The sequence below is a fragment of the Rhinolophus sinicus genome, linkage group LG01, assembly GCF_036562045.2.
Source record: "Rhinolophus sinicus isolate RSC01 linkage group LG01, ASM3656204v1, whole genome shotgun sequence".
Taxonomy (NCBI): Eukaryota; Metazoa; Chordata; class Mammalia; order Chiroptera; family Rhinolophidae; genus Rhinolophus; species Rhinolophus sinicus.
This window is the reverse complement of record NC_133751.1, coordinates 194,323,293-194,345,585: the sequence shown is the minus strand read 5'-3', so window position 1 is coordinate 194,345,585 and position 22,293 is coordinate 194,323,293. Positions and strand designations below refer to the sequence as shown.

Sequence of the window (22,293 nt, the reverse complement as noted above, 5' to 3'; positions counted from 1 at the left end):
CTTTACTTGCAAAGCAGAGGCAAAGCCACTGTGTCCGCATCAGTGAGGGTTGCTGCTATTGTTAAAACTTGCCCTGAAGACTCTCATTTTGCAGACCCTGGTTTCTTATCTTCCTGGACCCAAACCAGAAGCAGCACACCAGCGATCCACAGACATATTTTGTTTGACTCACAAAGTAGTGACCCAAACAATACTTAAAACAAATTACCACAAAACTGATTTAGTTGTTGTTTTCCAAAATTGTGAGAATTCATAGAAAAGGTAGATCTCCAGCTTCTCCAAAAAATTCAGAATGCATATATGGTAAGAGCACACACCCCCGAGGCAGCATTCAACAGAAGTGCGGAGTTTACCGAGTCTCCACCCTCTCCATTGTCCCAGACGCTGAAGTCAAGTTTTTCTCACACTTGACTCAGTTGGTTTGTTACTATTACCTGCCTGGCTCCTGTAGGCATTTGATTTTGCAGCTCCACAACAAGCTGAAAAGGCTGGGTGCAGCCTCAGAGATCAGCCTCCTTCTATAAATGAGCATTGGAGATCCGGAGAAGGGAACTGGCTTGTCCCAAATCACACATCTTGCTAGTGGCAGAGCTGGGAGTAGATGCCAGGTCTTCCGTTAATCCAGCATCTCCAAATAAAATTAATCCCAACTGACACTCTGGGCATTAATACCAAAAACAGCTAAATGTACTGAGCCTTTAATATATATAAACTGGGCCCTGTGCTAATCTTTAATAGGTAATCCCATTCCATTCTCATAACAGTATGGTATTCATTTTAACTCTGTTTTACAGACTGGGACACTGAGGCTTGCAGAGATTAAGAAACAAGCCCAATGGCACACAGCAAGGGGCGTACCCATGACCAAAAAGCCAGAGCCCAGTCTCTTAACTGTCTCTGCTTTCTCTAAGCTCCGATTCTCTCATTCATTCAACAAATTTGTGAGCCCTTATTTTGAGCTCTGTACTATTCTGGGTCCTGAGGATACAGCAGTGAATCTCCAGAGTGGTTGTCCTCATGAAACGTGTAGTCCATGACAGCTTGCAGGTGTCATCGACTGCCTGTGTCATGATCATTTCAATATACGCCATCTCCCATTGCCACTTAAGTTTTATACATGTAAAAATGTTCTGCCTGTGCATCCCACTTAGTTCATGATTTTTTTTTTATGTCATCACATCATCCAGCACAGGAATTAGCTCCTTGTAGATATTGTATAAATATCGTTAATCTGAATGTAAGTGAACGCAAAACAGGACAGGACAATACAGTAAGAGAGCTAGGCTTCCATTCTTCTGGGAATTGGGCTGGACAGCCATGATGCACACATATGGTTCCTATCTGCTCCTCCATAAACGGAAATGTACCTATGTGACCCACAATAATTGCTCAGATACTTACCTATTCACAGGTCTTCTTCCCGACTTCTCTAGCCAGTCCTCCTCGCTGCTGCAGAATCTTGCAATTTGGTCTCTGAAATAAAAATAAAAATGAAAACTGTCTCTATGCCTCTTGGAGGCCAATTCTGCTCTCTTCAATAGGAAATGCAGTCCCCTTCCCCTCAAGCCTACATCCAATCAATGTGCTGATGGGTACAAACAGACACCAGCTCAAAGTAACTGGAAGTGCCCGTGTGCAATTTAATTAGAGAGGGAGCTTGATTACATCCTAACCAGAAGAGAGCTCTTCTTTGCCCAGGAAGTGGACCAAGTTCCAATGCCTTCTTTGTGATGAGACCATCTGATCACTGGTGGAGAGAAACCCCCTGGGCCCTCAGCTGACAGCTGCTGTCATCCTCCAAAGCAACTGCTGAGCCTGCAGGCTGCAGGTGCCCTGGCTGTTAGTATGGCTGGTGTGGGAGCCAAAGCAAGACACAGAGGGAGGGGGCAAGTTACAGTCACCTACACAAAACACGCATTTCTTCACCCAACTGAAACACCTCTGCAATATCAGTTGCATGGACATGCAAAGTACATCAAAAAAAGAAGCCACCTGACTTGTTACCTAACTCAAAAAAGACTCCACGACACAGTTTAGCTTCCAAATCATTGATGCATTGATTCATTCATTCATTCATTCGTCAATCTTCCATTCAAAAGTAAACAAGGAGTAAGTACTTTTTGTGCTCCAGGCACATGTATACCCCCTAAACACCCCAAGTTCTTTGATAAATCTACATGGACCTGTTATCCTTTTACAGGATATTTGTTAAAAAGTTAATATTTTTAAAATTTCCAAAAATCTTTACCTGAGTGGAAAGATCTTAGGCCTCTGTATTATATAGACATGTATTTTATTTCAATTTGATTTTTTTTTTCAACTATTCTCCAGCCCTGTGACATTTATTTACAGACAATCTCTGTAAGGTTCCGTTTCTTTAAGTGACCCTGCGAGGTGTTGAAATTGAAAGTTTATATCTTGGCACTGTCCTGAGATTAAGTTAGATCATACGAAAAAAGCCTACCCAGTAAAGCACTCAACGAACGAAGGCTTTAATTTTAATCTATTACATTACTAAACATTATTTTTTAAATTGGCTCCCCCTCCTAAGGTAAGGATCAGCCACACTTCCTTTCAATGTCTGTGTTAATGAGGGATTGGAACCCACCTGTTTTATTGAAGACAGACTATGTGAAACTCCTATAGAAGCAATGTAAAACCAGGTATGCAGAGGAAAACTGTTTGATTCTACTTTCTATTTTGTGATTATTAACAATAACATAGTAGAGAAAATAATACAAGTGCAATATAAAGAAGTACTTTAAACTGAGAAAAAAATGCTTAACAGTTAGTGCAATGGGAAAATAATCTAAAGATTTCAGGAGGATATCATTGAAAATAGGAAAGTACTAAAGAAAATTATATATACATACATGTACATGCGACAGGGATAGGAATTAAAAGCTGCAATAAAGATTCATCAACTCTAGGAGAATAACACAAAGAGAACAAGAGCTTGACCATCAAGAAATAAGTTAACCAAGTATAAGGACAATAAAAAAAATAGGGTCCTTAATTTCCACTATTAGCAAAAGTGAAAACAAAAACATATATACCAAGTGTCAGAAATGAAAATCTAATCTAAAACTCATAACTTGAGTCCTATCAAGGGGAACTTAAAATAAATTTTCAAGAAAAAAAAATACATGCTTTCAAAATAAGTTTCTTAAAAGAGACAACAAATTACATACTAATTTCAGATTTGATTTGATGGTATAATAATAGAGCATGAGATGAGATAAGCTCCTTCTGTCCTTTTTTTTCTATCAGCTTTTAAAATTCTGTGCAAAAATTAAATTCAGCTATTGACTCTCTTGTTCATCATTTTGTGGGATGGCTGGTATACATGTGTAACATGCAAATGAAAATAGGTTTGGTATCTTTAAATTATTCAGACACAGATATAGTTTCCATTATTCAAAGCAATTTCCTGTTGCCTTTTCTGTAACATGTAGGTTTAAACGTGGTATTTAGAGTGCCTTCAATTTGAATTAAAAACCAGTATCTGCCTTTTTTCCATACAAAAAGCAGGTGCTGATATGAAAACACATATGATAAGGAGTATCATGACACAAAGTCCCAGAAGTAGACCCTGGGTGTTTTAAACATAATAGAATTGCTTTAAAGCTTTGATTAGTTGATATTTTTGGCTTTTCTTTATAGGTTATTTTGGTTGCAAGTAACTGGAAGTGAATGTTTTTAAAAAGAGGAGTCTATCTCACAAAATTCAAGGAAAAGTTGAACAAACAAGGCTAAGAAAAGTCAGGAAATAGTGATATGGTAGGGATCATCTAGAGGAGATCAGGAATTTTCTCTCTAAAAATCAAATTCTGCATGGGGGGATATTACCCTCAAGGGGGCAAAAGCTGATTCCTGGGGGAAGGGCAAACTTTTATGCATAACGCACAGTTTGATATAAAATCCATACACAGATATACAGTATATCTGTGGTATTAAATTTTCATGGAGGTGGGAGTTGTTAGGAAAAAAATGTCTAAAAAGGCTCCCTAAAAGGTTGAGAAACATTTCTCTAATACATCTATCAGTGTGGAGACTCAGCTCAAGGATTTCCCACTTCTGTGATTCTCAGTTTTCCATTCTAAGTCCTTAAGACCCAGAATAGATTAATCAGTCATGGGCAGAGAATCAAGGTCATGTATTAAAGACATCCTTCTTGGAGGCCCATTCATATGTTCCAGAGGAAAATTGAAAACAAACAAACAAACAAACAAACAAAACAGAATTGGAGGAGCTGAGCAGTCCCCCTCAAGAGGTATCTAATATCAAATCTGGGTCCTCCATACTTCTCTTTGTGGTATTTTTCTCCATGATGCTATCTTTAATTGTCATACACTCCTCTTAATTAAGACTTGCCTCCTGCAATAAACTGAATGGTTATGTCCCTCCAAGATCCATGTTGAAATCTAACCCCTAATACAATGGTGTTTGGAGGTAAGCCCTTTGGGAGGTGGTTAGGTCCTGAGGGTGGAGCTCTCATGAATGGGATTAGTGGCTTTAAAGGGGGCTGAAGAGACCTAAGTTTCCCCCTTTCAATATGTGAAGATACAGTGAAAAGATGGCCATCTAAGAACCAGGAAGCAAGACCTCACCTGACACTGAATCTGCAGGCGCCTTGATCTTGGACTTCCCAGCCTACAGCCCTATGAGAACTACATTTCCGTTGTTTGTAAGCCACCAGTCTGTGCTATTTTTGTTATAGCAGCCCGAACCAACTAAGACAAAAATCGGTACTGAGCAGTGGGGTAATACTGCAACAAACACCTCAAAACGCGGAAGTGGCTTTGGAACTGGGTAATGGGTAGAGGCTGGAAGAGCTTTGCGATGCATGCTAGAAAGAGCTTACATTGGCATGAAGGGACTACGTCACCTTCCCGTCAGGTGCCTGGCCAGGGACCCCTTTTATGAAGTCTTCTCCAGCCCACAGTGAACTCTTCTCTCAAATTCCCTGACACTAAACATTGGGTCTCACATTTGCCCTTTGGAGTCCATAGCTTTTATTGTTACTTAGTTTTGCAAATGCTATGACCGCAGTGAACTAACAGTGATGAACGAGTACTATAAACCTCATCCAGAAAGACTGACTCTCCGTTATGATCCCTTGGTCTAGAGTTTAGGCTCCCATAAGAGATTATAAGAGTCACTGCCTACTCTGTCTCGTTACAAGAATCAGATTCTCTTTCTAGCTAATTCAGATATAGACACACAGCATAACCAAAGAATGCTCTAACTCAGGGCTTTGAAAGAAAATAAAAACATACCTTAAAAGGACAATTTAAAACTGATTTCATCTACATATTGGAATGAACTGTATATACAACTGAGGATAAAGCTAAATTAAATATAACTAACTACTGTAATAATGAGTTTTAAACAGTAATTTCCAATTCTACCTAATTAATTTAGACCTGTGCAATTCGTGTCCGTGTCAGCTATGGAGATATGCCAATTTTATATATCTGAGTCCTTTGTACTATTTGCCAAAATGAAAACCCAGCCCTAGTTTATGCAGTTACTCAAAGTTCACTTAAGTACAGTGTTTCATCCATTGGCTGCTTTACCACCAAGAAAATTGCTTCTTGCTCTATTTGCATGGCCCTGAAATTTGCTCTCTCTCCAGCTGGCTTTTTATTCTTTTGCCCTGTATTCCTTATTCTGCCTCTCCAGGGGCATGAAAGTGTGGATTTATAATTCTGTCACTTAGCTTAAAAAATAAGTTTTACATGGGGATCCAAGCGGGGGGCGGGGAGGAAGCTACCTTTAAACAAGAGATTATGATATTTTCTATGCAATTCCAGTGACCATCGATGACTTTTAACCCAGCATCCATTTCTCCTTCTTCATGAAATAGCCTTGATTTTTCTCTGGGAGTTGTCCCCTTCCCTAATCTCATTTTACAGGGTCTGGGTAGTGCCCACCCCTAGCCTAAGGCACACAGACATATAGCAATCTTCACACTGCTTCCTCCTACCACAGGCATTGCTGCAGGGCTGGCTACATGATCAAATCCACTCAATTTACAGGGAATTATAGGACTAGAGAAACTCAGGGTTTTCACTGCCTGACCATAACAAGCCCAGTGTATTGCAGAAAATGAAGTGCCTAGCACATAGCAGACTCTTGATAAGTCGTAGTTTTGCTTCTTTCTTACCCTTTTCTTGTTTCAAACATGTTTATTTAAGACCATACGCTTTCCTCAAAGCACTTCTTTAGTTTTATCCCACAAGTTTTATTTTGTATTTTCATTATCATTCAGTGGAAAAATGGTTTTAATTTTTATTGTGGTTTCTTCTTTGGCCCATGGATTATTTACAAGTGTATTTCTTAATCTTCAAATAGCGAGGTTTTCTAGTTATTGTTTTGCATTTATGTCTAGCTTAATTGCACTATGCTTGGAGTATATACCATACATGGTTTCAATCTTTTGAATTTTTTTCATTAAAGTATAATCACCATATAATATTATTAGTTTCAGGTATACAACATAGTGATTCAACATTATATGCCTTGTGATATGATCACCAAGATAAGTCTAGTAACCAACTGTCACCATACAAAGTTATTACGAAATTATTGACTACATGCCCTGTACTGTACTTTACATCCCTGTGACTTATTATTTTATAACTGGATGCTCGTACCTCTTATTCTCTTTCACCTTTTTTACCTATCACCTTTCTCTCTTTCCCTCTAGCAACCATCAGTTTGTTCTCCGTATCTACCGTGGTTTCCCAAAAATAAGACCTGGCCAGACCATCAGGTCTAATGCGTCTTTTGGAGCAAAAATTAATATAAGACCCGGTATTACATTATATTATATTATATTATATTATATCATATCATATCATATCATATATCATATCATATCATATTATATTATATAAGACCGGGTCTTATTGTAAAATAAGACTGGGTATTATATTATATTATATTATATTATATTATATTATATTATATTAATATTTATTATATTATATTATAAAGACTGGGTCTTATAGTAAAATAAGACTGGGTTTTATATTAATTTTTGATCCAAAAGACACATCAGAGCTGATGGTCTGGCTAGGACTTATTTTCGGGGAAATGAATCTGTTTCTGTCTTGTTAGTTTTTTTGTTTTGTTTTTTTTAAATTCCACATATAAGTGAGATCATATGGTTTTGTCTTTCTCAGTCTGACTTATTTCACTTAGCACAATATGCTCTAGGTCCACCCATGTTGCAAATGACAGGATTTCATTATTTTTTATGATTGGGTAATATTCCATTTGTGTGTGTGTGTGTGTGTGTGTGGTGTGTGGTGTGTGGTTGTGGTGTGTGTGGGGGGGTGTGGGGGGGGTGTGGTGGTGTGTGTGTGTGGGGGTGTGTGTGTGTGTGTGTGTGTGTGTGTGTGTGTGTAGATGTCTTCTTCATCCATTCAGCTATCGATGGATGCCTAGGTTGCTTTCATATCATGACTATTATAATCCTTTGAAATTTTTGGGACTTGCTTTATAACCCAGCATATGAATAAATGTTGGTAAATAAATGTTCCATGTCTACTTGAAAGGAATTTGTATTATACAGTTGTTGAGTATAGAGTTTTATAAATTTCAATTAGGTAGAGTTGGTAGATAATGTTGGTCATCTCGTCTAAATCCTCAACATATATTTTGTCTGCAGATTCTAATACTTGTATTAGAATAACTTGTATTAGAAGAGCTGCTTATTATAACAAATCCAGTTACAACTGTAGATCTGTCAATCTCTACTTCTACTTCAGCTAGGCTTTGCTTGATACTTTTGGAGGTTATGTTATTAGGTTATTATTTCTGTTGAATTGGTCCCTTAAACATTATTATATGTTCCCATTTATCTCTGGTAGTACTTTTTACCTTAACATCTATTTTGTCTGATATTAGTATAGGTATACCACCTTACTTTTGGTTCATGTTCATATATCTTTTTTATCTATTTTACTTTTAACCTTTCTGCATCCTTTACTTAAAGCATGGCTCTGGTGAGCAGCATATAATACCGCCTGGTAGGATGGGTTAAAATTAAGGAGTTAAAATTAAGTCGATTAAAAAAAACAATTTAAAGCTACATTTCCTACACACCTGAGTTTAGGAAATAAAATCCACACTCACTGTACCGACATGTAGGTGTGCGTGTGGTGAGTACCTGGCCCAAGAACAAGGAACTTGGGACTAATTATAACAGCAACGTGGTTAAGAGCACAGACTCCCTCTTGGCTCTTCTAGCTTCCTGCCAGCAGTGGCCTGGACAGGTGTTCCCCAGCTTATTTGCTCAACTCAGGGGAAATTGTAGCCTTGAGTGCTATGGGCTGGGTGGGGGAGGGGAGATAGGAGATGGATTTCTCTGAAACTAGAGAAACCTATTTGCCTAAAACAATGTGCACGCGGTAGCAAAGAAACATATCTAGGAGGAACAAATGACCCTGATACCAGTTTCATGGAAAGTTGGTTATACCCCAGGCATGCACATTTTTCACTTATAAACCTCCTCTCTGACTCTTATGTTGGGTTTTAAACAAAAGAGGATTCCATTTACAGTTATTACAATGTAAATAGTTCAACCTCGAATTAAACTCTGAACTTGTCTTTCATTTTCCACACCATCTCTAGGGTGGTCACACCTCTTGAAATAAATGACACAACAATGTTCAGAAAATCCTTCTTCCTCAAGATAGGATTTCATGTAGAAACTACCAGAAAGTTAAAATTATTCAGTTATATTCCTGTTAGTTCAAATGACCTAGGCAGGGCCACATTCTTTTTCCTATTCCTGCATGATAACAACAGACCAGACCTATCCATATAGGGGTATATTTTTCAAAATAGTGTACCAACTTTTTGAATGCAATAAGTGTGTCAGTGCAGCTGTATGGTTAAGTGTTACAACCTCTGAAGTCAAAAAATTCAAATTTATAGTTGCCACATTAAGCATAGATGTTAAAGCATTAAAGTTAACACCATATACAGTCACATAAAATATTACATGTGTAAAGGGGCTGAGTTACGTTCATACTGGGAACCATAATTTAGAATTTCCTGACTTCTGAACATGTAACACATCATAGTAATTGATCTAGCTCCTTGGAGCTAATATAAAATATCTTGTTAACATGTTTTCTATCCAATTCTTTCATCATTTACCTTTTTGGCTCTTGGAGAAACAATTCATCATGCTCAAATGTTTTCACACACCTGCACTGAGCTAATATAGCAACGGAAAGCCAGTGTAACCCGGACTAAGTGAAAAGGTTTGTAACTCAGGCAGGCGTGTTTTCAGTGTGGACAATTAGTCTAGATCATGCAAGACGACACTTTGCCTGGGGGTTCAGAATTTTGTTTGCTTTGCCTTGTTACAGTGATGGCCCCATATTCCGCTAGATACTGCAGGGTACAGGATATCAAGGTAGCTTATGCATGCAGAATATCTACAGATGGTTTGCTCATAAAGCTGATGTAATAGAGAAAGGGATGGCCTACTCCCTGACAGACGTGACATGTCGATTTCCTGGCACCGCAAGAGAATCACATTACAGTGGACTAAATGTCTGTGTCCCCCCAAAATTCATATGCTGAAACCCTACCCCCCAGTGTCATAATGGTATTTAGAAGTGAAGCCTTTGGGAGGTAATTAGATCATAAGAGCAGAGACTTCGTAAATGGGATTAGTGCCCTTATAGAAGCCTCCCCAGAAAGCTCTCTAACCCTTTTCTGCCACTGTGCTGGCACCCAGATTTTGCACTGTCAGCCTCCAAAACTGTGCGAAGTCAATTTTTGTTGGTTATAAGCCACCCAGCCTATGGTACTTTGTTATAGCAGCCAGACTGATAAACACATACAGTCTTGAAAGCAATTCTTTGCCAAATGCTGGGGCTACATGTTCTCCTCAACCAACCCCTGTTCTTATTTCATTTGACTGAGTCTCAAATTCACCACATATTAACCCACTTCTCCTTAGTAAGTACTTCCTGCTGCTTTGCTACACAACAGACAAAGAAAACTAATAGCCATGCTTAAAGCATCTCAGAAACATTGATGCATTTAACTCAGTAGAGTAGACATTGGCAAACTATAGCCCAGGAGCAAAATCCAGCCTGCCCACCTCTTATGGTAAATAAAGTGTTTGAGGAACACAGCCATACTCATTTAACTGTGTACGTGTTTCAGTGTTGTCTATGGCTGCCTTTGTGTGACAACAGCCAAGTTGAGTAGTTGCAACACCTGTGGCTAGCAAAACCAAAAATATGCACTATCCAGTCTTTATAGAAACAGTTTCCAAAGCCTACAGTAGAGAATTCCCCTCTGTGTGGTCAGCAAACATGACTCTCCAAGTCACAGGTGAGAAAGTTAGAATTGCTATTAACAGAATTCTTGGGTTTGGGAAGGGAGGGAGTTGAAAGGATGGCACGATTGTCCATACCTAATATTTATGCATTAAGACCTGCCTTTTATGATTGTGTAATTACTGGGGATCCTTTTCAGTACAAGTCCTACTCACCACGTTCATTGTTTCGTATTCTGTTCCTCACTCATTTGACCTTGCCCAGATTTCACTTCTTGCAATTTTCAACGACAAATTTAATTATGGCTACCAGGACCTGACGGGAAGAAGACACTGACATACCAGCACCTGAAGGAAAAAGGACAATGACATAGCCACAGGAGGGCTTGTTTAATGTAGTCTCTTTGCACCTAAAATAAGGGGGCTGTATGTATTTCATAAATCTCCAAGGACCAACAGTTTACGTATGGAATTGTAGTATCCTCTTTCCAAAAATAGAACATGTGCTTCCCTGGCATGGAAGGAAAGGGAGGTGCCTCTGGCGCCTCCCAGCATTCCCCCCTTTGTCCAGAAGCCATTCCCCAGGACAGCCGTGGGGCCGTCCCACAAGCACATATTGGCTGCATCTTCACGTTGCCAAAACATCTGGAGTGAAAAATGCATTTAATCATTCAGATTATTTTCCCCTGAAGCAGTGCCAAACATCTGTCTAACGAGAAACAGCTGTGTACTAGTTTTGGGATGCCATAACAAAATACCATAGACAGGGTGGCTTAAACAACAGAAATTTATTATCTCATCGTTATGGAAGCTGGAAGTCCTAGATCAGGGTGCCAGCAAGGTCTGGTTGTGGTGAGGGCTGTCTTCCGAGTTTGTTTCCTCACTTCTTGCTCTCTCTTGCCGAGAGAAATCATATATGTATATATATGTGTGTATATATATATATATATGTGTATATGTGTATGTATATATATATATATATATATAAATTATATATATAGAAATTATATATATATATGTAAATATATATATACATATACATATATATATATATATATATATATATATATATATATAGAGAGAGAGAGAGAGAGAGAGAGAGAGAGAGAGAGAGAGAGAGACTCTCTGGTCTCTTCTTATAATAGCATCAATTCCACCATGAGATGGTCCAACCCCCATAACCTCACCTAAACCTCATTACCCCTCAAAGGCCCCAGTCCCAAATGCCATTAAATTGGAAGTTAATACTCCAATAGATAAATTTCAGGGGACACGCTTCAGTTCATAGCAAGCTTCATCTCCAGTATTAAGCAGACCAGCACTTGATGCCCGTGGAAAAGCCCCAGACAAAGGCTCAGTGCGTCAGAACCCCGGAGACAGCGTGCCCTCTGGCTCCCTCACAGTCTTCATTGCTACTAACCATGTCCTCCGATGAGCTCCCTAGGAGTGGGCCTCACCAGGGCAATACCCATGTTGGTGCCACAGGCTTTGTGCATTTGAGAGTTTGCCCGGTGCTCAGCATAAACCCAAGCTGGATGAGCCAGGGAGAATGTGTGCCGGGTACTTCCTGCCACTCAAGATGCAGATGCCTGGGAAACATATAGCTTGGAATTCCAGAGCAAAGTCAGGATCACATGACTAGACACCATTACAGCTGTTATCTGTTTAAGAACAAGTAGCCCCAAAATTCATTGGCTTAAACCTGAGCATTTCTCATTGTCCAGCTGGCAGTTTAGCTGAGCTAGGGAAGGCATGGCTGACTTCTTCTGGGCTTACTCATATGTCTGTGGTCAGGTGGCAGGTGAGCTGGGGGGTGGCTAGTCTAGGATAGCTTCAGTCACAGGTCTAACAGTGTCTAGCTGTCATATGGAATAAGTGAGTAACTGGGCCATATAGTTTCCAACCTTATGGCTAGTCCAGGTCCATTCTCCAGATGTTTCCAAGAAAGCAGAAGCACATAAACTTTTTGAGGCTTAAGTTGGCTTCTGGCACACTGACACTTTGGCCACCTTATTAGTGAAAGCCAATCTCGGAGTCAGCCCAAATTTAAAGGGTGTGGAAATGGACTCCATGTCTTGCTAGGAGCTGCTGCAAAGTTGCATAGTAAATAGTATGGATACAGGAAGAGGTGAACAACCGTGGCCATTTTTTGCAACCTTCCACAGGAGAGGCATCTGGGACCTTCCACAGGAGAGGCAACCTCTCCACAGGAGAGGCATCTGGGAAATAGTGGTTGCTCAATAATGAATGTGCTCTAGACGTTCACTTCTTCTCCTCCATTCACTGCCTTTTCCTCACTAGGAAATTATCATGGGATATTGGGCATTGGGAAAAAAATAAAACAGGAGTCTAGGAGATCAAGAGTTGAAACACTGTGTTTTGCTTGTCACCATGACATCATGAGTTGTATCACTTTGAACCAATTACTTTCTTCCTTTGAGTCTCTGGGTTTTCATCCGGAAAAGAAGCATGATAGACTATTTTATCTTAATGTATCTTAGTACTTGGATATTCTATATTCAAATCAGATTATTCCCTGTAGACTTTTGCAATTAGTCGCCTACCTAAAGCATTGCGTTGGAGGTACAGACATGTATATTCTCTAGCACCTGGAACCATCCCTCGATCAGGTTAGCACTGAAAAATATTGATTGATTAATTTATCCTATGTCTGCCTCTATCACTGAGATTATGTGATTGAAACAACTAAACTTAAAGACAACCCCAAACACAAGATTTGGTGGATACAATTTCCTTCTGCATCTTTTTGACATGGGTACACACTCACAAGACAAGTCTATCTCACAGCCCAGAGGATGGCGAACGAGCCCTGAGAAGGGACAGCACATTTCTGTTTTGCCCTCTTCTCATGAGCTTAGGTGGGCTCCTTCTGTGTCTCCATTTTGGTAGACAAGTGACACATTGTCCAGAGTGTAATTAGCATACTAAATTTACATATTAAAGAGGTGTGTGAGAAATACAATCTCCTTAGTTGAAAGTATGAGTATTTGCAATAAGACATTTGCCCAAACAGGCCATATGCATATTTATCTTCCATAAAAGCCTAAAATTCTTCATATCTGCTCTGTAACTTACTGAAGCCTTGGCATGCTCTATAATTCCCACCACTGTAACTGACACATAGTATGTGCTCACTAAATACTTTATGAATTTGTGTATTTGTGGGGAGAAGAAAAAACTTACTTACTGTGTTAAGATTGTGTTTGCAGTTTGCCAAAACATCTAGTTGAAAAATGAAAACACCAATCATTTCGACGCCAAATTATGCCACACATTCCGACATCTGGAAACATTTGGAGCATTTTTTCTTTACCCCTGACTGTTTGGTGTCCTATAGAGGCAAGCCTCAGGAAATGGTTGTGGGTGTTTGTGGTGAGGGGTGTGTGCTATGTGGGAGGTAGCATTTTGAAAGTGGCTTCTGGAGGGGATGTGCTGGTAAAGTCGATCTGAGAATTAGTTCACTCCTCTATGCTTATTGCCATGTAAATTTGTGCTAGCTTTTCTTTTTATCACAAGGCAATTAATAGCAAAAGTCACAATGTCCATTTCCCCTTACTCAACAATTTCACACCAATAATTCAACAGGACATAAAGTTTAAGAAAAATATCCTATAGCAACTCAATGGAATAGGGCTCATTCACCTATTAAAAATATAAAACATGAGGGGTGGTCAGTTAGCTCAGTTGGCTAATAACACCAAGGTTGCTGGTTTGATCCCCACACGGGCCACTGTGAGCTGCGCCCTCCTCAAAAAAAAATTAAAATTAAAAAAACTAAAAAAAAAAAATATATATATATATATATATAATATGTAATATTCAAAACCCTGTTTACATGTATATATTATATATAAATAGATCTAATATGCATTATATATTTATATATAATATTCAAAACCCTCATGTTTTTTATATATATGTTATATATAAAACATGAGGGTTTTGAATCCACATGGGAAAATATTTATAATAAATGGCTAACTAGAAAAAAACAGAAGAGAAAATGTCCAATACATTAACAGCACAAATAGCTAAAATACAGATGAGTAACGAGTGGCATCCTATAGAAATACACTTTGTCCGGGTACTGACTTCTCTTCTCCAGCATTGTAATTTCATGTGTGGGCAGTTTCATCTGGTTCATGCATCCCTCCTCCAAAACCAAGTTGTTTACTAATTAATTTATTCAGTATTGATTATGAGCTTGCTCTAAGCTAGGCACTAGCTCAGAATGTCTGTCTTTGAAGTGCTCTCACAGGCTAATGGGGTAGAGAGATGTGTCAATAAACAATTCTTAGATATAAATTTAATATTTTTATTTTACTATTATTTTTGGATTTTTGCAAGTAATTTGACAAAAATGTTACAGGTCTTTTCAGCTGTCTCAGAAAAGTGTGTAATGTCCAACTCTAACAACCTGAGGGCAGACAAGGCAGGGGGAACCCCTGAAATGAGAGGGCAGCAAAGGACCATACAGATAGGAGTCCTTGTTTCCTAAGGGACAGTCCTTTTGACTACACACTTCCTGAAAATGATTACTTGCCACTCAAAACCATCAAAGCAAGAGACATTGCTCCAAACTACACATCTTTGATATATATACCAGAGGTGCAAAAAAAAAAGGTATACAAGTGGACACTTGGGTCAATGTTGCTCAAGCAGTAGTTCGCCATAATCAGAAGTATTTTGACGCTGATGGCAACCACTTTGAGCATCTCTTGTAATTGCAGAAGTCAAACGTGACTTGTATTCATCTTTTGTTATCGGTATATATTATTATAATTTTAATACAGTTTTCCTTTCTTAAAATGTGTATACATTTATTTTGGTACCCTCTGTATTTAAAAATTATAAATCCAAAAATCTAAATTCACTCTCCCCCTAAACCCACATCTGAATCTTTTAGATTCGTTGTCATACCCCAACCAAACATGTATTTTTTTTTAATGTTGTAGTTGTATAAGAATACTAGACTGGTATGCTGTTCCTTTTCCAAATTGTATGTTTTCTAAATTAAATATTATAATAAAAATTTATCAGGACACATTGCCCCACCCTAGGAGTCCATCCTCCCATTTTTCCTTACCAATTCACAGGTAGAGAGGACTCAGAGACTTGAGGTTTATACTTCGAGAGCCTACTGCCTACTACATTTGGAGATCCTCAGGTTTCCATGGCCGGAGATGGCAGAGATTAATGAGAATTGGCTCTAAAAGTGCCATTAGGTATATAAGCTATGCGTGGGCATTAGATCCACTTCTTTCACCAGTTCTCCAGACCACTGATAACTGTGCTTATTCCTAAAAGTTGAAGAGTTATGGCCAAAAGTCCAGGGTGTTCAAGATTCGAGGAAATGCCTCAGTGAGGACCCTCCTCTCCTCCACCTTATTCTTTAAAATAATTTATATAAGCTAGGCCTACTTAAGTTGATTATCAAAGGCCACCGAAAGAGCTTAGCTTAGAGAGTGTACAGAAGGACGCTGGAGCTGCAGAAACATGATTGAGTTTACACGTTGAGCCCAGATATGATTTATTGCCAGCTGTCCTGTGCTAATTCCTTCCCCTTGCCTTATAGTTGCCTGGCTAAGTCACTGCACAGGAGCCCCCACAAGACAGGACCCAGGAAATCACCTCTAGTTGTCATACCCCAAGTTGAGTTGTATGCTAACTAAATGACAGTTTCTGATAACTTTTTCAACTGGTAGATTTTTTTCCCCCATTTTCTTAGGCATTGATAGAAAAATTATGTGACAAGAGTGTAGCCGTTCAAGGAGTGGAAAGTCATTTAAGGACAAAAAGAAGGTAAAAAGAACTTGTGGGTAATCAATATATCATGGGCAGAAAAAAAATTGGCACATTTCAAAATGGAAAACAAAATAGTATTGAAGAAAACTAGGATTTTCCATAACTTCGATTGCACTTCATTTTCCAAATGTGTGCCCTTCTAAATGATTACGGTTTTTAACAATCCAGAATAAAAGGACCAAAGAGTAAAAAAATAAATCTTTCCATATTCAAAATTTGCAATATTGAAACTTGCCAACAAAAACACGAGATCGCTTGGAACCAGCTCTTGGCCATAATTAAATTAGAATGTGTTTAAATTCTTAATGGCATGGTATTTTACACTGAGTTTGAAATATACACCTAAACACTCCAGCCATCATGAGTTATTAATATAAAGTGCCCAATAACAGGAGAAGTATTGCAGCATATTATCACTCCTCCCTGGCTAATGAAACCAATCATCCTCTCTAGCATTTTAGCCACAAAAACCAGAATCACTCTCCTTGTAGCTTGAAAGGTTTCAGAAAGCATGGAAGCAGCTAAAAGGCAGCTTTCTGCCTGATGCAATGACCCTGAAATAAACGCTGGGTTGTTTTTCCTGAATGGTGTGTGTGTGTGTGTGTGTGTGTGTGTGTGTGCGCGTGTGTGCGCGCATTCTTTTTAAGCTTCCTACCTTTCTATTGCTCTGCATGGAATAAAAATCTGTTCAGATCCCAAGAGACCTAAGCAGCATGACTACAGTTTACTAATTGTTACCAGGAAGCTTCTGTATAAGAGGAAGTTCACAGTTTAGAAAGCTAAACCTACCTGTTTAGTTATTGAGCTTATTTTGGTAAGGATTTGCTGCAGTGTATATATTAAATAGTAATAAGTGCTGGAAGGCTATTGAATTCAAACTGGTAAGAAACAGTGCAGCCATCAAGCAACTGTACAGCCAACATTTTAATTAAAATTAGGGCAGGCTAACCCTGTACCTAGCAGGATTCATGAGCCAGCATTGGGACTCAGGACTTTGGCAAGAACCACGGTCTCCTCTCTAAACATTTTGGCATAGAACTAGGGCAGTTAGACAAAACATATTTCCATGAGCTTTACCCATTGGACTAATGATTCTCCTAATCATTAGGCCAGGCCTTGTAAAGTAATCTTCATAAAAATAGGTGACGGGCAGAATGGACAAAATATTGCTAATACTATAAGAACAAGAGATTGCTAGCAGCTTTCTCACCCTGGGGAAAAGGTGACTTGACTTTAGAATCCTCCTACAAGCTAACTAGTAGAGAAGAAGGGACATTATCGAGGAGCAGAATTTAGAGTCCAGGATGGAATTTCATGCCAAATAATCATTTTGAGATAATAAATAACAAGGCAATTTGACGGATCAAGGACTTCTTAATAACCAAACCCAGACCATGGCTAGAATTTTTCCAAGGTCTCCTTGAGAATTCAAGAACCCAACAGAAGCCAGGGACAGCAGAAGCCTCGGGGATCGCATGGGGGAGTCAGAAGTCGAGGTAAGCCATGTTCAGAGAGTCCCCACATTGAAACAGAAAGACCTGGCTGGCCACCAGGTCCTAGGGATGCACAGTGCTGAGAATGCAAGGCCAAACTGAGAAATCAGAAGCCAGAGGCAAGAAACAGTGCTGATATGGGGGAGTCAAAAGGAAATGAGCACGTTCAAGGCAGTTGCTGACATTGGAGCTGTGGGTCAGAGGCTTGTTTTCATTTGGCATCAGCAGCTTGGGGCTTGGTTAAGTCAGGCTCCTTTAAAGGTACAAGGATGGGTGGAAGATTTATGTGAAGTTTTGAAGGGTTCCCGTGACAATAAAATAATAAAAGTTAAAAAAACATTACTACTACTTACTGAACATTACTCCACGCTAGAAATTATCGTAAGGGGCTTCCATTTATACTACATTAGAATCAATAACAACAATAATAGTAACTATGTGTCCAGAATTATGTTAAGTGCTCTAAGCACATTCTTTTTATTTTATCTACTACATCAGCAATGCCATTTGTTTATTACTCTTATTTTACAGATAAGGCAACTCAGGCTCAGAGAAGTAAAGGAACTTGTCCAAGTTCACAGAGCTTCTAATAGCAGACAGAGCTAGCATTTAAACAGACTTTTGGTCTGAATACAAAGGCCAAGCTATTTCCAAAGGCTGAGTGATGACACAGACAATAGGAGCATGAAGGCTGATAGGTATGATATGGCAGGTGTCAATGACACTTTATTCAGCTCAACAGTTCTGAGGTTAGGAAAGCAGTCACCCTTATAACCACGCACTTGTTCCAAGTGACCCATTAGCATCTCCCCAATACCACAGCTCTCAGCCCAACACCAAGGTGTGAAAAAGAACTCTCTGGCTTTGGAATTGGTTTTTCAATTTTACATTTTAATTTTTTTTTCCTTTTTAAAAAATGTTTTCAAAATTTCTTTTAAGGCTTCAGAATTTGATTCCTGAAGCTGCCCACAGGTATTCCTAGTTCTGAGCATGGTAATGCGTATGGTGGACAGAGAACTTTTTCACAGGTTGGGACTCCATAGGACACACAGAGTCATAAACATGCACGTACCTCGAGTGTCTCAAAGCTTTGTAAACTAGCTCATCCAAAATCTACATGAGACACTTGAATACCAAATGACTTCCATATGGCGATAAATCTCTCTCTTTGCCAAGGGAAAGAAAAGCCCAAAGTACTACCTATGAGTGAGGACGCAGAGGAGGGCCAAGCAGTGCCCACAGGAGGATTTCTGAGCTTTCCATAGTCTTCACCAACCTGGGTCACTTCTCTCATTGACCACCTCTTCCTCATAATCCCATTTTTTCAAGGGCTTGAGCTGTGTCCGGGAGAGAGGTGCTAATCCCTTTTGAACAACTTGTGGCTTAGTCCCTCACTGCTTCAGTCAAGGAGGCAGTGCCTCCAACCATCAGTTACAAAATGTGCATAGAAATTGACTCCTGCAATTAGACATCACAGAGAAAGCACATAATGGCAAAATGCAGAGTATCAACAATAGTTCGTGTTTGTTTTCATTGCATTTTTCCCTAAAAATTACCTTGATGAAGCTAAAATATGACTTTCCAAGAAAGAGCAGAAATCACATGGCTATTTATAAGAGGTAACCTGGTGGTCTAAGAAAGACGTAGTGAATGTACTGAACAATCTTTTGAGAAGGTAGTTAAGTAAGTCATCATAGTTGGCACTAATTATAAAAGGAAACCACGTTTTTTTCTTTAAGACTTAACGAAAAATGCAACTATTTCAGCGTGTGCCAGAAATGAATTAAATAGATCCTGACTTTCATTACCATGGCCAATTCCCTAAACACAAAGTTCGTCTTAGAATCTGTGATAGGCTCAATCATGCCCCTCTAAAATGTATATGATGAAGTCCTAGCTCCCAGGACCTCAGAGTGTGACTGTATTTGGTGATAGGGTCTTTAAAGAGGCAAATAAGTTAAAATGAGGTCATTAGGGTGGGCTCTAATCCCATATGACTGGTGCCTTTATGAAAACAAGAGATTAGGACACAGACTCACACACAGGAAAGAGCATGTGAAGACAGACACAGGGAGAAGGTGGCCATCTGCACCCAAGGAGAGAGATCTCAGATAAAAGCAACCCTGCTGACCCTCAGACTTCTAGCTTCCAGAATCGTGAGAAAATAAATTTCTGTTCTTTAAGCCACCTGGTCTGTGGTACTTTGCAATGGCAACCCCAGCAAACTAATACAGAATCCCAAACTGGAGATGCTTGATGTGGATAACCTAGGACAGTTCAGCTGAAATAAATCCACAATACAATTGCTTGCTTCCCACGATCATTTCCATTTGACTCTCAAAACCACTGAAATAAATAACATGGCCATCCTGAAACTGGGTGAAATAACATCTCCTCCTCCAAATCCCCGAGACCACGGAGACAAGATGGGGTTAGGTAAGTGAAGAGTCTACGTGTCTGCCCTAAAAACTAACACATTCCATTGGTCATAATCAAAGAAAGATTCTCTCTCCCCTGACTAATACAACAGCCTCCTTAGTGGTTTTCCCTCCTCTATTCTCGTCCCCTCCAATCTATTCTCAGAGCAGTAAAATGATCTTCTCAACATTTGGAAATTCTCTGGTTTAAAAGTCTCCAGTGGTTTTGCACTGCACTTAGAATAAAATCCAAATTCCTTAGTGTGGCCTAGGGAGCCCTCCAGGATCCAGCACCAGGCTGTCTCTCCATCCTCAGCTTGAGGCGCTTCCTGCTTTGCACACACACTGCCCAGCACTCTCTGCTCTTTGAACTCGCTAAGCATTTTCCTGCCCCAGGACCTCTTAACATGCCTTGACTGTGACTGCCTCAGAGAGACATTCTCCAACCACCCTCCAAAAGTACCTGTCGTTCCCCATCCTCCCCCCATGCTTACTTCCTCCACAGCCCAAGTCTTATCACTTGCGTGTGTTTACTTACTCTTCTCTGTACTTATTTTTTCTCTAATCATGAGGTCAAGCACTCTGTCTTATTTATCACTGTTATAGTTTCATGATTGAATGAATGAATGTATAAATAACACAGTGAGTGAAAGTACTTTGTAAACTCTAAAGTGTTACATAAATGCAGAGCATAATTAATAGAGTTGAAGGCCTATTAAAACAGAACCCGTCTTCTTTTCTTCCCATACCTCATTTCCTCAGTGAAAGACAACCGAACTGATTAATTTACTCATTATTTGAAAATGATGCTATCAATGGACTATCATATCAAATAAATGATGCTTTATAGCAATGTAGGGGTTCTAAAATAGTTTCATATATCTGATCTCATGTTAATCCTCACAAATTCCCTGTGACTAGACATTCTAATTCTTCTTATATAAAGGGGGAAACTGAAGCTAAGGAGTTAAGTAAAACGTTTAAGTCCATACAGATAATAAGTGGGAGAACCAAGACATCCCACTATCCCACTGCTGCCATCTCAATCAGACTGCTTAGTAATGACCTCTCCAGGGCCAATGGTGACAAATGACAGACAAGGGTGGGAGGGTCCATGCTTGTGTGAGAGGAGATTGTCCTACTATACGTTTGTCTGGTAGAGAGGAAAAAGTTTTTCTTGGAATGGGCTTTTTTGAGCCACTCAGGGAAGATTTTTCCTTTACACTCTTTTTTCCCCTGATATGACAACTCTGGAACCTGAGCATGTTTTGCTATTACAGTCTTAAATATCCCTGTCTTCATTCTATTTTGAGGTGAATTTTTCCAAAAAATTATTATATTTTGCTGTCCGTAATATACTATTATACTTTCGACAGAAGAAAAATTATATTGCTATATTTTCTAGGTTTAGAGCTCCCATATACTGAATTAGGTATTTTTTCCAGAGGATAACTTAGTCCTGTGATTATTATTTCACTCATTAAACATATGTATTATTTCTGTTATTATCAGACCAACATTCATAACAGATCATATTCTCTCTTGAGATGACATTTTCAAAATAATTTTGCTAGGAAAATGGATTCTGTGGTCAAAGTTGAAAGACAAATGACAGGATATGTGAAAAACATTTGTAACATATAATGGTCAGGGTTAATAGCTCTAGTACAAAAAAAAATCTACAAATAAATAAGAAAAAAACTCAATATAAAAATGGGCAAAAAAAAACGTAGAAACAAGAGTTCAGAGAACACATGAAATTGTGCAGCTAATAAACAACAAAAAAGACATAACCTCATTGACAAATGAATGCCCATTAAAGCAGTATTTGCCAAAAATAGTGGTAGAAAGTTTAAAAGCCAAAGACATCTATATAAGCAAAAACATTTTGAGATGTAAGTTATTACAATCATTTTGGAGTAAAATTTCACAATATCCAATTAATTGTAAATGTGTACTTATGACTTCCATTTTCAGGACTACATCTTCTTGAAATATTAGCATAATTACATTTTAGCATAACAGACTATTATATTTAAATAATTCTACAGTCAATTCAACAAATAAATGCCATTTGCACTCATGTTTTTGACATTAGGTATCTGGCCATACTGGATGCAAGTTTTCATTTGGAAAATTTACTCCATAAAAATTGAGTAGAGGCTCAATAATGAACTCCTACTGAATGGGATTGGAAAGATAAGTCAACTGCCAAAGCCATAATACATTGAAAGAAGCCATTATC

The 22,293-nt window shown here is 38.9% G+C and overlaps 1 long non-coding RNA gene across 1 annotated transcript in view; it reads right to left on the bottom strand.

Moving 5' to 3' along the window:
• Positions 1–22,293, bottom strand: part of LOC141568293 (uncharacterized) — a 179,474-nt gene that overhangs the window by 17,884 nt on the left and 139,297 nt on the right. Inside the window, exon 3 of the long non-coding RNA XR_012491417.1 lies at positions 1,402–1,473. This is a non-coding gene — a long non-coding RNA (uncharacterized LOC141568293). The remainder of the gene's footprint in view (positions 1–1,401; positions 1,474–22,293) is intronic.